The sequence below is a fragment of the Anolis sagrei genome, chromosome Y (assembly GCF_037176765.1).
Source record: "Anolis sagrei isolate rAnoSag1 chromosome Y, rAnoSag1.mat, whole genome shotgun sequence".
In the NCBI taxonomy this organism is placed as follows: Eukaryota; Metazoa; Chordata; class Lepidosauria; order Squamata; family Dactyloidae; genus Anolis; species Anolis sagrei.
This window is the reverse complement of record NC_090035.1, coordinates 46,652,645-46,669,618: the sequence shown is the minus strand read 5'-3', so window position 1 is coordinate 46,669,618 and position 16,974 is coordinate 46,652,645. Positions and strand designations below refer to the sequence as shown.

General features: G+C 43.4%; 1 protein-coding gene across 1 annotated transcript in view; it reads left to right on the top strand.

Annotated features, from left to right (window-relative positions):
- Positions 1–13,960: 13,960 nt before the first annotated feature.
- The window catches only part of LOC137095614 (meiosis regulator and mRNA stability factor 1-like), an 87,785-nt gene continuing 84,771 nt past the window's right edge, over positions 13,961–16,974 (top strand). The window contains exon 1 of the mRNA XM_067462384.1: positions 13,961–14,045. The gene's annotated coding sequence lies outside the window, so the exon portion shown is untranslated. The remainder of the gene's footprint in view (positions 14,046–16,974) is intronic.

Here is a 16,974-nt window from a genome sequence, read left to right as displayed (position 1 = left end):
TCCCTCCTCTCCTATACCAGAAATGCATGTCAGGGAGGCCCTCCCCATGTCTGAAACCCCACCCCCTGCCCATCCCACCTCACCCTAACCCTAACCCTTGGGTGGAACATAGCATGCTTAGACCTAACCCCAATGAATGGCATGTGGAAATGAGCAGCCAGGGGTCCTTATGGCAGTTCTAAGATGACACACGTGATGTACTGTGACCAATAGACGTTGGTTTAGGCCCATAAGGTGACCATGTGATAGTGGGGCCCAATAGGCATTGTTTTTTTAGGGATAAATACCCCTGCTTGAGTTTAGGGACACCCCTGACCATTTTCAGAAAACAAAATTATGGAATCACCCGCGGACCCTTCAACCTCCGTGAGCCTTTCACTACCATCAGCGCCTAGAAAGAAACAAACAGCTATGAAGAGAAGAGCTGAAAGCAACTATAGGTACTGGACCTATCCACTCACAGAGGGGGCAACAGGGTTTTCCCTACCTGGAACACCTTTGAGTAGTCCTAAAAAGCGGCGAGAATCCTCGAGTGCTAAACCTCCGACAGGACTCAACTTATTACCAGGTCTTTATGCGGTGAAAAATAAATTCACTGAGGTTGAGCCTGATTTTTATGGTCAGGGCACAGCCAGGATCGATTTGAAAAAGTTTTTCCCTGAAATACCAAGAATGCGCTGTGGCGACGTTGATGTGGATGTTAATGATGAGGGGTATGGAAGCCTGCCTACTAACCCCGGCTACCAGGACGATGAGCTAGTGCCTGATACAGACTACCCGGCTTTGAGAAAATGGCTCTCCGAAATACAGAGAAAACACAGTGCTGAGGCTGATGGTGAAAAGGTGGATGAAGGAATGCTTTGTAAAGCAGACTATAAGGATGCTGAGAGTATGTATGAAGAACCAAACCTAGACAGAAGCATTCGGAGGTCACTCCTAGATGAGCTGTTGAAGAATGGGACATAGGAAAGGTAAGCCATAGCTGTTGATGAAAACACTTCTGACGATTTTGAGAGTTCTAAGGTATGTGATAGAATGTTCAATGTGGAGTTGGAGGGGAGGATCTGGTTTTGGGAAAGAGAGTGATGAAAATGCGTGCTGTAGACTCATTGCTATTTGTTTGATCTCCATAGGGAAGCATCCACTTTTCGGGTGATGTGCAGAGTCTTCAGACTGGGGACTCTCAGACCATGGAGCTTTCCAGCATGCCACTTGTTTAAAACCAATCCTGCAGAATAGAGCTGCTATGTGTGTTTTCTCAATAAAATTGGTTTGTTCTGTACCCGTGTGTTCATTATTGCATTAGGCGACATAATGTCAGAATGCGATGAAATCTTAAAGAAAATATATTATTCGCCGGGGAAGGTAGGAAGCCTTGGAGGCGTTTGGCCGCTTTTTCAAGAAGCCAGAAAACAATGCAGAAGTGTAAGGAAGGGGGATGTTACTCAATGGTTATCCAAACAAGACAGTTACACATTACACAGGCCAGCAAGGATCCATTTTAGAAGAAACAAGACTGTTGTTTCTCATGTGGATTCTCAATGGCAGGCAGATTTAGTGGATATGCAGCGACTTTCCAAGTTTAACCGTGGTTACAAATACATTTTAACAGTGATAGACATCCTGTCTAAATACGCATGGGGGTTACCTCTGAAGGATAAGTCAGCTAGAGAGGTGGCAGGGGGCTTTAATACTATCTTTATGCAAGATGGCCGAAAACCTGAAAAATTACAGACCGGGGCCGAGAGTTTCTAAACAAGTCAGTATCCGCTCTGATGAAACATCATGGGATCCACCACTTTGTCACCAACAATGAGGTTAAAGCAGGAGTTGTGGAGTGATTTAACAGAACTTTAAAAACAAAAAAGGGGAGATATTTCACAGCTCATAACACTTTTACCTACATCGATGTATTGCCTTTGTTACTCAAAAGTTATAACCACTAGGCCTGGGTAACAACGGAAAAATTTGTTTCTAAAATCGATTTGTATTTGGGGTTTTTTTTGTTTCGATATTTAAAATAATTACCAAATTTTCCCTTAAAAAAGTTCGATATTTACGAAATTTCGTAAATGGTAAAAAATTAACGAATCGATTTCCGAAACAATAACGAATTGATTCGTTAATGGCGGGTGCGACCGCGAAATACGCTAAAAAACCTCCAAAAACTTCTGAAGCTTCCCTCTCCCTCTGTTGTTGACTGTTGGTGTGATATTATAATTTTTTTCACTAATTAAACCATAAAACTGGCCCAGACATGTGGAAATAATAACGAAACGACCTCAAAACAATAACGAAACGAACACAATAACAAAATACGAAGCATTTACAAAACGTATTTAAAAATTCGTTTTTTTAATAATTGCTCCAGAATGGTTCGTTATCGTTTTGTAATTGAAAAAATTAACGAATTATTAACGAATTACGAATTAACGAAACGAAACCGCCCAGGCCTAATATCTACATTCTGAAATTGCATTATATGGCAGTGTAGATGGGACCTCCATCTCTTAGCAATATTGTTACATCTTGATGACCCCCTTGGTTTGTGTTTCTAGCATTTTCCTGTAATTTATTTCAAAACAATAAAGCTAAATTGTTTATTTCCCAGCTATTTATTTATTTATTTATTTATTTATTTATTTATTTGCAGTACTTATATTCTGTCCTTCTTACACTGAAGGGGTGATACTGTTTAACTTCCAGGGTGCTGCTGGGTCTGTAGCAACCCTGGGGAAATGCAAAGGAACACTATCCCATGCAACTAAAAGGTAAAGCAAACTATGCTCCTGGAAGAGGGAACAGGATCTGTAATTAGTTAAGCGAACGAACCCAGAGGGTGGAGTGCCAGAAGCAGGTTTCTGTCCTGGGCCCAGTTCTGTTCAACATCTTTATTAATGACTTACATCAAGGGTTCGAAGGCACAATCATCAAGTTTGCAGACTGGACCAAATTGGGAGGGAGAGCCAACACTCCAGAAGACAGAAGCAGAATTCAAAACGATCTTAACAGATTAGAGTGATGGGCCAAAATTAGCCAAATGAAGTTCAGCAGGGACAAAAGCAAGATACTCCACTTAGGTAGAAAAAATGAAATGCAAAGATAGCAATATGTGTGAAAAGATCTTGGAGTCCTTGTTAACTTAAAGTTAAACAAGAGCCAACAATGTCATGCGGCAGCAAAAAAAGCCAATGGGATTTTGGTCTGCATCAATAAGAGCATAGTGTCTCAATCCAGGGTGTTAGTGGAGGGGACGTGGTTTTAAAAAGGGAATTTTCAAATATTTCCCCAATGCCCATATGTCATGATTTACTGCCATATTGGCCTATTTTTGCAGTAGGCCTATGTTCACAGAATATGCTGTTTGTCTGAGAAATCAGCGCTCCAAAGAAGAAGTTACTATTTAAGGATAACAGTATATCCAGACAAAACCAGCTAGCTGTTGGCTAGATAGAACCCCCAAGTTTCCCAGTCACTCTGAAGCCATGTTTGCAACAGACTAACAGATAAGATACAGTCATGGTCAGAGAACAATGGACTATAGTTATGTTATAGTTGTGCCATTGTTAGGATCCCACGTGTGCTGTAATGTCAATCAAAATCATAAACAACTAATGAACAACTGTATAGCTAACTTAGACTAATGAAATGATTTGTCTTTGGGAACCAATGAAAATGTATATTCCATTTACTATAAATGCTCTGCAGCCCCATTGGGGGTTGTGACAAACCCTTTGATTGCATCCCTGTATGCTTGTTTGTCGTTATTGCTATGGCCACGCAATAATAAATAGTATTTTTTGCAGTTTAAAAGATTCAACTTTCCTGGTGTCCATCCTTGCCCTCCCCATTAGAAAGGGGGCTTCTGCCTTTTTTGGGAAATATTCTGGTTTCATTGCCCCTACATTTTCTGGAGGTTCCACCGAGATCGTTTCTGAGGGCAATTTTGGAGGCACCAGAGAGAGATTTTTGGGACCTATGACTTGATCCTTCCTCTGGATGGCAGGAGAGGGAAAACTGCATGCGCAAGAGCTGGGCCCATAATAAATCAATAGCCGCCAGGCTTTTTGGCCCTAGCTTGTCATCCTGAGCAGAGGGCTAGTTGGTTGAAGTACTGCAAAATCTACAGAAAAGCCCAGGTCATAAGGATGCGTAAGTATGAGATGAATGGATTTGTTGATATACACACTCATATAGTTAGCTGGAGGTTTTAAATATCTGCAGTAAAAAAACATCCTTTGGACTAGAGCTGTGTGGGAGCATGAACAGATGCCTCTTGCAAAAGTTTCTGCTGTGAATGATGTGGACATTGGGGTTTATCAGCTGAAGCAGAGTGAGCTGAAGCCTCTGAAAAATGACTTCCCAATTTGAGAAAAAGATTTGAAAAAATTATGTGATACTCCCTGGGAATTGTCAATCGTGTGAAATTCCCTGGAAACTAGGTTCTGTGAGACCTTGTGTTTTTGGAGGTATTTGTGATGTGCATACGTGATTTTGAGTGAGTGGCAGCGAAGATTCCATGAAATTGTGTGTGTATCTATGTGTTCTAACACTGGATTGAGATTTGTGCAACCACCGCTGTGTGAAAGAATGAGTACCTGATTTAGTTTTCTTTTTTTAAAAAAGAAGAACCAAGAGTGCTGAATGAAAAGATTCTGCATTTTAGTTTATAGGGAAACTGAGAACTGTTTTGTGGAGATGGATTCTTGTTGTTTCAAATGCGGTTTCAAACGGGGACTCGTTGTTCAAGTGCTTGGAAGAAGATAGGAATGTGGAATGCAATGATGTGTCAAAGGAGAGTTTTGTGTCCTGAACTTTGACACAGGAAAAAAAAAATATAAAAAGTAAGACTTCATAAAATGAATGAAAACTTTGGCAGGTGATTTGGCTATTTTGACCTTGGATGTGTGCCTAAATGATACGGGGCTGAGTTTGAAATTCTGCGTATTCCATTGATGAAATGCCAGGGAAGGCTGGGAGCAAGAGACACTCAGACATGTTGAATTGAAAGGTATATATAGAATGTTAATTGTGTTTGAAGGATTCAAGGAAAGAGAAAGAAGAAAGGGCTGATTTAATGGGAAATGAATTTATGTTCGAAATGTGTCTTTTGATATTTGGCGACACACCCCTAATGCTGCCATTTGAAAAACTATGTTCTTAAAAATGTAAGAAGAATATGTGGATCATGACAAAATGAGTGATCCTTAAAAGTTTGATGTTTTCAATAATTGTTTTGAATTTTCTGATGTTTATGCTCTGTTCTGTGTGCTGTTTTCAAATGATGTGTGTGAATGCAAAAGAGGGGAAGTTAACCTTGAGAAGTTTGTTTGTGTGTGCATGTGCGTGTGTGTGTGAACGAGGTTTCTCTCTTTGTGTGTGAATGTGTAAAAGGCCTAACCACTAACCACTAACCACTAACCAGCCTATCCTTTGAGGAATGTATGGTATGTGTGAGGGAGTTTGGAGAATGGATATTATGCTATGTGACATTTTGTGAAATTGTTAAAATCCTGATTTGTTCTGTGTTTATGGAAAAAAATGAGTCTTGCATTATGAATATATATCTTTTGAAAACATGAAAATTTAAATGTGGTCCTGAGTGCCAGGAACTGTGTAAGAAAAAACAAAACAAAAAAAAACCTGATGTCAAGAGTTTTTGTGTCAAGGGTTGTGAATGGCCGAAAGAGGGTTTTTTTCAAGCACAGGGAAAGAGGTCAGGGCACATCAAATTGAAAATTTGAAGACTGTTAAAAACTCATTGTTTGTGTTAAAAAGGTTTAAAAGCAGGCTATTTAAGAACTGTTAGAAATTGATGTTTTACAATGCCCAGAATAAAAATACAGTATGTTATAGAGATAAGAACTTACATTGATACCAGCCCAGGATGAGATCAAATGAAATGGATTGACTGTGTTTTAAGAGTGTATTTTTAAAACTGAAGTTCTAACTTTATTTTTGCTCAAGAACATGGAAATAATTCTTATGTTTAAAGCAACTGCTTGTCATGAGAGGGTAAAATCATGTGCCGGAGTTTTAAATTTTTTTTTTACAGCTATGTGATGCTATGTACAGAGCTAGAGGAGAGATAACGAGAAAAGAACATGGTGATCTCTTGCCATTCTCTGGCAGAAGAGAGAAAAATGGTTATGAATGGTATCTAATACTGTTTTTGATTTTTTGTGTTCAAATTTATGAATGCTTAGTAGAGCTCCTTGTAGCTTTCTGGTTCAAAGGGGAAAATGCTTCATTTTGTCCTTCCTTCTTTTATGGACTGCTGTTGGACTTTAACTCCTTGCAGGTTGGGACATTTTAAGGCTTGTGCCAAAAGGGGAAAGTTACATCTGTGTGTGGACAGAAAGTTTAAAGTTTGGGTTGTTGTGAGTTTTTTAGGCTGAGTGGCCGTGTTCCAAAGGCATATTTTCCTGATGTTTTGCCTGCATCTGTGGCAGGTATCCTCAAGGTCCCCCTGGTGGTGCAGTGGGTTAAACCCTTGTGCCGGCAGGACTGAAGACGGACAGGTCACAGGTTCCAATGAGGGGAGAGGCAGATGGAGCTCCCTCTATCAGCTCCAGCTCCTCATGCAGGGACATGGGGGAAGCCTCCCACAAGGATAATAAAAACATCAAGTCATCCGGGCATCCCCTGGGCAACGTCCTTGCAGACGGCCAGTTCTCTCGCACCAGAAGCGACTTGGAGTTTTTCAAGTCACTCCTGACACGACCAAAAAATCCTCAAGGTTATGAGTTTAAAGTTTTCTTTTGGCTATTTTGAAATGGACAAACTAGAAACTGTGTGAGAGCTACTGTTTTACAGAAAAGAGATTTCCCAGCAACCTTTCTTGAAAAGAGGAACAGGATTCGTGTCTAAAATTGTTTTGTGCCAGAAAGTTTTTTGGTTAAAGAGTATGATTTTGTCCCAGTACAAAAGTTTAATAGAGGTTGTGGAATTGATAAATGCACTTTCTTTTGAAGGAGGATCCAACCGCTCCTTCTCTGCTCCCTATCCTATCCCCTGTTGTCATTGGAGGACAGCTTTTTCTTCGGATCGCTGTGGAATGACTATAGGGTTTTATGTTAGAAATAAGTGAAAACTGCAACATGGTGACAGCAGGAAAAAAAAACCTTGCCTTTTTAAAAGTCAAGCCGCAGCTTGCCTATAGATAAACTGAGACCCTGGTTGATGGACAGAACTCTTTACATTGTTTTTGTTTGATATTTAGTTCAAAAGAGAACTTATAATTGATTTTTACAGCAAAATTGATTTTTATGTGGATACAATAACCTTGGACATGAGTTATAGTTCTTAGCCCAAGGTGGCTAACTTCACAGCTCTTCTTCAAACATAGGGCAAAGTACCTCTACAAATTTTGCTACTTTGGCCCAAATTCCTCTACAAAGTTACGGAAAGAGGTAATTCTGGAACAGGACATTAGAACAGGTAAATAGGACAGCTTGCCCTGGATTTTGCCAGATTTAAGAGACAATGCCTAGCAAAGGGCCCCAGAGATTTTTGCCAGATTTGAGAGACATTGCCAGTAAACAGCTCAAGAGACATTTTACACTTTATAGTTTGTTAAGTTGGAAAAGCAGGTCACAGATGGAATGGGCAAGTGAGAGTGCCAGTATACATTGCTAAAGGATTGCTTACAGCAGATGGATGGAGGAACTATGAGATAAATTGTGGAGAGGAACAGTGAGATGAATCGTGGGAAAAAACATGGAGAATTGTTTAAAAAGGATGGAGATTGGTCGAGAGGACTTTGGAGTGAGAGATCGTAGAGGCCCGCCCACGGATGTAGAAGTGAAGGATATCAACGGAGCTGACGACAGAACTGGCCAAAAAGACTTCAACAGATGGGTAGTATCCCCCTCTCCCTTTTCTCTCACTATCTTTCTGCTTATTTCTTTCAGCTCCTGAGCTCCTGTATGGGACCCTGTTCCTAAAATTGGATGAGACCCTGTTCCTAAATTGGATATCCGAAAGGCACCACTGCCAGCTGGAAAGCCTAATGGGAGTCCAATACACAGGAGCCAAGCCTACCCAAACCAAGAGTCCAAAACACAGGAGCCAAGCCTACCCAAATCACCACCAACTGGGTAGGACGAGCTAAAGACTTGTGAGATATGAAGATTTTATTTTACAGGCTTTCCTGGACACAGACTTTCTTTATCCAGAGACTGATCTTAGAGCTAGAGACTTTGCTGGATACAGAGACTTTTTGGACTTAGAGACTTTATTTGTTTTACTTGGAATTTAATAGACTCATTTCTTCAATCAAGAAGGGGAACACATCCCCTGTGTGACTCAGATTGCTTTTTATGCCAGAGACTGAAAGGACATGAACGTTGGATACATATTTGTGCAGCCACGTTTGGGCCTGATGAGGACTGGATTTGATACATATGTGCATGGCCACATTTGGGCCTCTGACAGCAAGAACTGGACTTGATCAAAATTTTACTGAAGACTATATCCTTTCTCAAATTGAATGATTTCTGTTGCTAAATTGTTAAAGTTGTTATTGTTACCATTTAGTTTTGATTGCTAGCTTGATAAGCTTTTATTTGTTTGTGCTATTTCAGTCAAGTGTTTAGAATTATGTTTTGGAAAGAGACAGAGATGATGTCATTCACAGCCTGATGCCACACCCCATTACAGCAGGGTGGGAGAAGGATACGCTCACCAGTTGGTAAATTTCATTGCAGAAAGATTGCAAGCACGGGACTGTTGGGTATGTTACTTGCAATCAGCCCACTTTCCAAACACCACGCAACAGACAACTGATCATGCAGATGACCCCAGTTAATTCATTTTGCAAAAGGAGAGGTCTTCACCCACCTTCCCCCTTTGTACATCTTTGTGCACCACTTAGCTCAGCCCAAACATCACTTACAAAGACATCTTACTATGACCATGCCCCATGTCCAATTGGGACAATACCCTAGATGTGACATTACTGTATTCCTGTCAGATATACAGGACACAGACATATACAACTAAACAAACTTTGACATGTGCAGATGATTCTGCATTGCATTGCAACATGCATACAAAGACACTGGCAAGATTGGCCAGGACACTATTGTATTTGCAGAAGTTGGGCAGGAAGGGAAGATACTGTCCCAGTCTGGAATGGCACATGTACAACTTAAATCCCTGATTCCTGCTAGATTGAGATTCTTTGATATACAATAGCCACATGGGGCATGAGACAAAACAATATGGATGGGCCAGAGTTTAAGGGGCACACAGTGACACATAACAATACAACACTGATAATACAACATACTTGACAGAATCACAAAGAACTGGCGCAATCTTGTTTCCATAGATTGGAATAGCACTAACTGGCGCATTTATGCACAACTAGAGAGACTGGCAAACTACACAATAAAAGGATTGGAATCCCTCCAAATAAGACACCCAAATACAACACAGATTGGCAATAGACCACCTGTTCAGAGAAGGAGGTCTATGCAGTTTGTTGCAAAATGAGAATGTTTCCAAGATACACCAAATAGTCAACACAATCAGTTTCACATACACTGAAGACTCAGATTGGCAGGGGTGGCTCACATCATGGGTGCTTGACTTGCAATGGTTAAAAGATTTAGTCATGTCTGAAATTGCAATTATCATGATGCTGTTGATATTTTTGGGTTGCTTCACTTTGATAACATGTGCTTGTAGAGTTATGCTGCCCTTAGCCTTGGCCCCTAAAAAGACTGAACAGATAGAACTCTTCGCTGTCAACCCAGTTAGGATGACAACAGAATATACATCCTTAGGGTGAAAGAAACATCCCCAGTAGACACAAATGATTGGTCAAAAATAGGGGGTCATTGTGCAGCAATAAGATTAACTGCTTCTTTGCTCTGCTTTTGTAAAAACCTGCTTGATGTGCTTCGCTGAAAAGATTTCATCTCAGCAAAAAGAAAAGGCGGGAATGGAGGGGACGTGGTTTTAAAAAGGGAATTTTCAGATATTTCCCCAATGCCCATATGTCATGATTTACTGCCATATTGGCCAATTTTTGCAGTAGGCCTATGTTCACAGAAAATGCTGATTGTTTGAGAAATCAGCGCTCCAAAGAAGAAGTTACTATTCAAGGATAACAGCATATCCGGGCAAAACCAGCTAGATGTTGGCTGGTTAGAACCCCCAAGTTTCCTAGTCACTCTGAAGCCATGTTTACAACAGACTAACAGATAAGATACAGTCATGGTCAGAGAACAATGGACTATAGTTATCTTATAGTTGTGCCATTGTTAGGATCCCACGTGTCAATCAAAATCATAAACAACTAATGAACAACTGTATAGCTAGCTTAGACCAATGAAATTATTTGTCTTTGGGAACCAATGAAAATGTATATTCCATTTACTATAAATGCTCTGCAGCCCCATTGGGGGTTGTGACAAACCCTTTGATTGCATCCCTGTATGCTTGTTTGTCGTTATTGCTATGGCAACGCAATAATAAATAGTTTTTTTGCAGTTTAAAAGATTCAACTTTCCTGGTGTCCATCCTTTCCCTATTAGAAAGGGGGCTTCTGCCTTTTGGGAAATATTCTGGTTTCATTGCCCCTACATTAGAGACCCTAAATTGGGTCTTCTTAGGTCCACATCACAGGAACACGTAACAAAAGAGACAGTCCCAAAAAAGATTTAAAAAACAAGGTTTATTTTAGTTTCTTCATGAAGAAGACGGACAGCCTGGCATCATATGCAGATGCTACCCTCCAAGTGATTGCCGCCCCTTCTCTTCAGTTTTGCATATCTTTACACACCAGTGAAAACAACGCAAAAGGGAAAGTACCACTGACATCAACAATTTTAACCTTTTACTGTTTCCATTGCTTGTGAGATCAACAATTTTACCCTTTTATTGTTATCATCGCTTGTTGCGCCTAAATGCCCTAACCTTTAACAAAAGAAAACCGCAAGTTCTTTTCTTGACTCTATTTCCTGTGCTTTGCAGCAAAAAAAATAAAATAAAATCCTATGCAAGCAGTAAAATGTCATTTTTAAATGAGAGGCGTCTGAACTCTTAACCTTTTTCTCCCTCCTTCCTCCTGTGGGGGGGGGCACACTTCTGTTCCGTTACAAAGCTTAGCTCATTGCTAATTTTCACCCTAAGCCCCCCAAAAGCCTCCTTCAAGGGAAGTCATGCTACCCCTCTATTCTGCCTTGGTGAGATCACATCTGGAATAGTGTCCAATTCTGGACAACACAATTGAAGGGAGATATTGACAAGCTGGAATGTGTCCAGAGGAGGGAGACTCAAATGATCAAGGATCTGGAGAACAAACCATATGAGGAGCAGCTTAAAGAGCTGGGCATGTTACACTGCAAAGAAAGAAACAAGAAGATCTTTTAATAATAATTTAAAAAAATTAGTAAAAACAAGGCAAGAGATGAAGGGGAGAGAGGAAGGAACAAATAAGAAACAGAAGACAGTGGGAGAGAGGAAGAAGAGAGAAAAAGAAACAGACATTTAGAAGATACTAGGAAGTCAAAATAACTGCCTTGTCTTTATCAACTTTTTATTTATTTATTTTTCTCTTTTCTTCTTTTGGTTTTAATTGTATATTGAAAACTTCAATAAATATTATTTTTTTTAAAAGAGCTGGGCATGTTTAGCCTGCAGAAGAGAAAGCTGAGAGGAGACATGATAAGGGCCATGTATAAAGGTGTGAGGGGAAGCCATAGGGAGGAGGGAGCAAGCTTGTTTTCTGCTGCCCTGGAGACTAGGACGCAGAGCAAACTACAGGACAGGAGATTCCTCCTGAACATTAGGAAGAACTTCCTGTGAGAGCTGTTCAGCAGTGGAACTCTCTGACACAGAGTGTGGTGGAGGCTCCTTCTTTGCAGGCTTTTAAGCAGAGGCTGGCTGGTCATCTGTCAGGGGTGCTTTGAATGCGATTTTTCCTGTTCCTTGGCAGGGGGTTGGACTGGATAGCCCACGAGGTCTTTTAAGTATAGAGTGCATTCTAGTATGAGAATGTTGTTGTTATTATTATTGGTCTCTTTCACAGGGGACATGAGAGAAGCCTCCTCGCAGGATTGCAAGACATCCGGGCATCCCCTGGACAACGTCTTCGTAGACGGCTGATTCTCTCGCCACAGAAGCGACCAGCATGCAAGCAAGCAAGCAAAACAACCAACGGACCTTTTCAGGACCAACCATGACAATAATCTCAATCAACATCGAAGTAGGCCTGTTTGATCAAGAAAAAATTTGTTTCTAAATTCGATTCTGAATTGGGGTGTTCTTTTGTTTCGATATTAAAAATATTTACAAAACTTACCAAAAAAATGTTTTGTTATTTACGAATTTTCGTAAATATTTACAAAACATTTTAGAAAAAAAAAATTTCTTGATCAAACAGGCTAAGTGTGAATGTTGCAGTAATGGTCACCTTGATTAGCATTGAATGGCTTTCTCCCACCCTGGACATTCCATAGTATTAGATGATATATAACTCACCATTTGCCTAGTTTCCAACAGACCTCTGAGGATGCCTGCCATAGATGTGGGCAAAATGTCAGGAGAGAATGCTTCTGGAACATGGTCATATACAGCCCTGAAAAGTCACACAAGCCGGATGGCGCGCGGAGGCCGCTTGTGAGCGCGCGCGCGCCATCCAATGGGCTCCGGCTTCTGCGCCCCCCTCCTCCTCCTCCTCCTCCCAGCTGGGAGGAGGAGGAGGAGGAGGAGGAGGAGGAGGAGGGGGGCGCAGAAGCCGGAGCCCATTGGATGGCGCGCGCGCTTACAAGCGGCCTCCGCGCGCCATCCGGCTCCGGCTCCTGCGCCCCCCCCTCCTCCTCCTCCTCCCAGCTGGGAGGAGGAGGAGGAGGAGGGGGGGCGCAGGAACCGGAGCCGGATGGCGGAGCCGGATGGCGCGCGGAGGCCGCTTGTAAGCGCGCGCGCCATCCAATGGGCTCCGGCTTCTGCGCCCCCCTCCTCCTCCTCCTCCTCCTCCTCCTCCTCCTCCCAGCTGGGAGGAGGAGGAGGAGGAGGGGGGGCGCAGGAGCCGGAGCCGGATGGCGCGCGGAGGCCGCTTGTGAGCGCGCGCGCGCCATCCAATGGGCTCCGGCTTCTGCGCCCCCCTCCTCCTCCTCCTCCTCCTCCTCCTCCTCCCAGCTGCACTTCCTGCAACACAGCTGGGAGGAGGAGGAGGAGGAGGGGGGGCGCAGGAGCCGGAGCCCATTGGATGGCGTGCGCGCGCTCACAAGCGGCCTCCGCGCGCCATCCGGCTTCTGCCACGGTGCACTGCTGGGGTGCTTGGGAGCGCCGGATTGGCTCCCAGGCACCAGCACTGCAGCACCACTCAGCAGCAGCCTCCATGCCATTAACGACACGAGCTGAAGCTCGTAAAATACATGGGGCTGCTGCTTCGATATTTTTAAACCCTTCCGGGTTTAAAAATATGTTTTGATATCGCGTCGGATATTCAAAAAATAACGATTAAAAAACGAAACAAAACCGACAGGCCTACATCGAAGGCATGTCAGCTGCGAAAGAGCAACTGCTCTATGAACTGTGCCGAGATAAGAAATGTGATGTGCTGTGTGTCCAAGAAACACACAGGGATGAACAACAGAAACGTTCCAAAGTCCCAGGAATGGTCTTAGTAGCGGAAAGACCACATGCGCAATATAGAAACGCCGTCTTTGTCAAACCAGGCCTCCAAGTCAGCAGTGCCCACAACACTGAAGAAAACAAAAGAAAGCAAATACGTGGGACCGTTTCCAAGCCTTGTGGATGGTGGGCCCATTATCCGCTTACTTCCGCATTTCCCTTTTAATGGCCAAGTAATGGCATGCGCAAAGCAGGGCCGCTGGGCGGGCCAAAGGGAGGAGAAATCTGACAGGAGGAAGCTGCGCATGTGTGTTGAGGCCAGTGGTGTTTGTTTTCACGACAGGGAGCGCTGCTTGTTGGCGGAAGGGGCGTGGCGCGGAAGCGGAAGCAGGAGAAGGGGAGCGAGCAAAAGAAAGAGGCGGCGGCTGTGGTGGGAGCAGCAATAGCGGGGCGCTGAGGTGAGCGGGTTTACCTTCCAGAGGGAGGTGTATTCGCCACCGAAGAGGGGAGGAAGGCAGGCGGGTCAAAGTTCTCTCAGCGCCTCTCAGCAGACGCGCCTTCTGAGGAGACCAAACTTAAGGAGAAGGACGAACGAGACCTTTGTGCCCCATCGCGTTTTGGCTCCTCGAAGGCGGGGATGGCCTGTTAGTGTAACTCTCTCCTTCTAGTCCTGGTAGGCCAGGCTTGGGCCAACTTCGGCCCTCCCTCCAGTTCTTAACAGCCGCTGTTATGAATTGTGGGAGTTGAAGTCCAAAACACCTGGAGGTGGGGCCGAAGTTGGCCCAGACATGCTTTACAACTATACTCATGGTTTTAGTTCCAGATTTTGGGGAGCTGTTTGTTGCCCTTTCTTTAAGTAGATTTCCAGTGGTGCCTTATCCTCTTGGCCTTCTTATAATAATAAATCTTTATTTATATTTATTTATTTATTTATTTAGTACACTTGTATACCGCTAATATCTCAGCCTGTGCGGCGACTCATTGCGGTTTACAACATATTTAAAAATACAATATTCACTTTAAAAATATAAAATAAAATATAAAAATACATACATATACATACATAGTATTGGACCACCAATACAGACCGGAACATCTCATAGTTAAAGTCGTAATCCAATTCGTTATCCTTGATTGCTAGTCCATGATCAAAACATCATCACATCGGAATTAGTTGAAAACTTGCTCGAACAAGTTTTTTCCGAAATGCCATTAGCGAGGTGGCTGATCTTATTTCAGTAGGGAGGGCATTCCAAAGCCGGGGGGCCACCACAGAAAAGGCCCTATCTCTCGTTCCCGCAAGCCGCACTTGTGAAGCAGGCGGGATGGAGAGAAGGGCTTCTCCTGAAGATCTTAGGGTCCTGGTGGGCTGATAGGCCGAGATACGTTCGGATAGGTATGTAGGGCCAGAACCATTTAGGGCTTTAAAGGTCAAAGCCAGCACTTTGAATTGGGCTCGGTAGCTAATCGGTAGCCAGTGGAGCTGGTACAGCAGAGGAGTTGTATGCTCCCTGCGCCCTGCTCCTGTTAATACCATGGCTGCCGCCCGTTGGACTAATTGGAGCTTCCGGGCCGTCTTCAAAGGCAACCCCACGTAGAGAGCGTTGCAGTAGTCAAGGCAGGATGTAACCAGAGCGTGGACTACCGTGGCCAAGTCAGACTTCCCAAGGTACGGTCGCAGTTGGCGCACGAGTCTTAACTGTGCGAATGCTCCCCTGGTCACCGCCGAAACCTGGGGATCCAGGCTCAGCGATGAGTCCAGGATCACACCCAAACTGCGAACCTGTGTCTTCAGGGGGAGTGCGACCCCGTCTAACACAGGCTGTAACCCTATACCCTGTTCGGCCCTGCGACTGACCAGGAGTACCTCTGTCTTGTCTGGATTCAATTTCAATTTGTTCGCCCCCATCCAGACCGTCACAGCGGCCAAGCACCGGTTCAGGACCTCGACAGCCTCCTTAGTAGCGGGTGGGAAGGAGTGACAGAGCTGGACATCATCTGCGTACAGATGACACCGCACCCCGAAACTCCGGATGATCTCGCCCAGCGGCTTCATGTAGATGTTAAACAACATGGGGGACAGTATTGAACCCTGAGGAACCCCACAAAACAAAGGTTGTGGGGTAGAACAGGAGTCCCCCAGTGACACCTTCTGAGACCGACCCTCGAGGAATGACCGGAGCCACTGCAGAGCAGTACCTCTGAGACCCATTCCCGCGAGGCGTCCCAGAAGGATACCGTGGTCGACGGTATCGAAGGCCGCTGAGAGGTCGAGTAGCACCAACAGGGACACACTCCCCCTGTCGAGCTCCCGACGGAGATCATCCACTAAGGCGACCAAGGCTGTCTCGGTACCGTGTCCCGGCCTAAAGCCAGACTGTGCCGGGTCTAGATAATCCGTGTCTACCAAGAATGCCTGGAGTTGTGAGGCCACCACACGTTCCATGACTTTGCCCAAAAAGGGAAGATATCCTGCTTTTCTCCCAAAAAAGGACCCAAAGCAACTCCCAACATATCAAAAACAGTATAAAAACCAACAGTAATTAAACACACTGAAACATATGAATGCCATTATTGTTGCCCGTTTTTGGTCAAAAGATATTTAGCCACCTGTGTTCTTTCTATTGATATCGGTTTTATACTAATTTATGCAATGCATTTGATATGAAATAAAAAATAAAACATATGAAACATCAATTAAATATAAACATAAATAGACATTTAAAAACCACAAACATTTAAAAACCATATTCACCACAGTGATGTCTCATCAGATCATATTGCACTTACGATTACTTGTCCCAATGTATCTCCTCTTATGAACCTTTGTAAAGTTTAAGATCAGTTGGAGAGGCCCAGCTCTCGATCCCATGACCATCGGAAATGTGACTGATGGGGACAAGAGACAGGCCTTCTAAATGGTGGTCCCTCACCTGTGGAACTTCCTGCCCAGTGACACCAGACTGGCTCAATCCCTCCCTCCAGTCCTTCAGAAAGAAACTTAAGACCTCATTATGGGACCAAGAGTTTGAACAGTAGAGACAGCAATAGAGAATAAGACTCACTGTGATATGAATGACAGTGGACTGACCCAGACCTTGTTTTTAAATCTGTGTTATTTAAAACAAATACCTTATTAATGTAATGTTTTAATGAATTATTTTAAACATTTTATGATTGTAGTTAGTACTTGAATGAGTGCTTGTTGTGAAGCTGCCCCGAGTCCCCCTCCGGGGGTGAGAAGGACAGAATACAAATGTACGAAATAAATAATTAAAGAGATAACCTTCCTGCCACTTCAGTTTAGACTTCTTCACTGAAGACGAACAGAGAGGGAGCTGTTTTGATTTTCTTGGGGAGTGTTCCAATGGCTCTGGGCGGTCACTG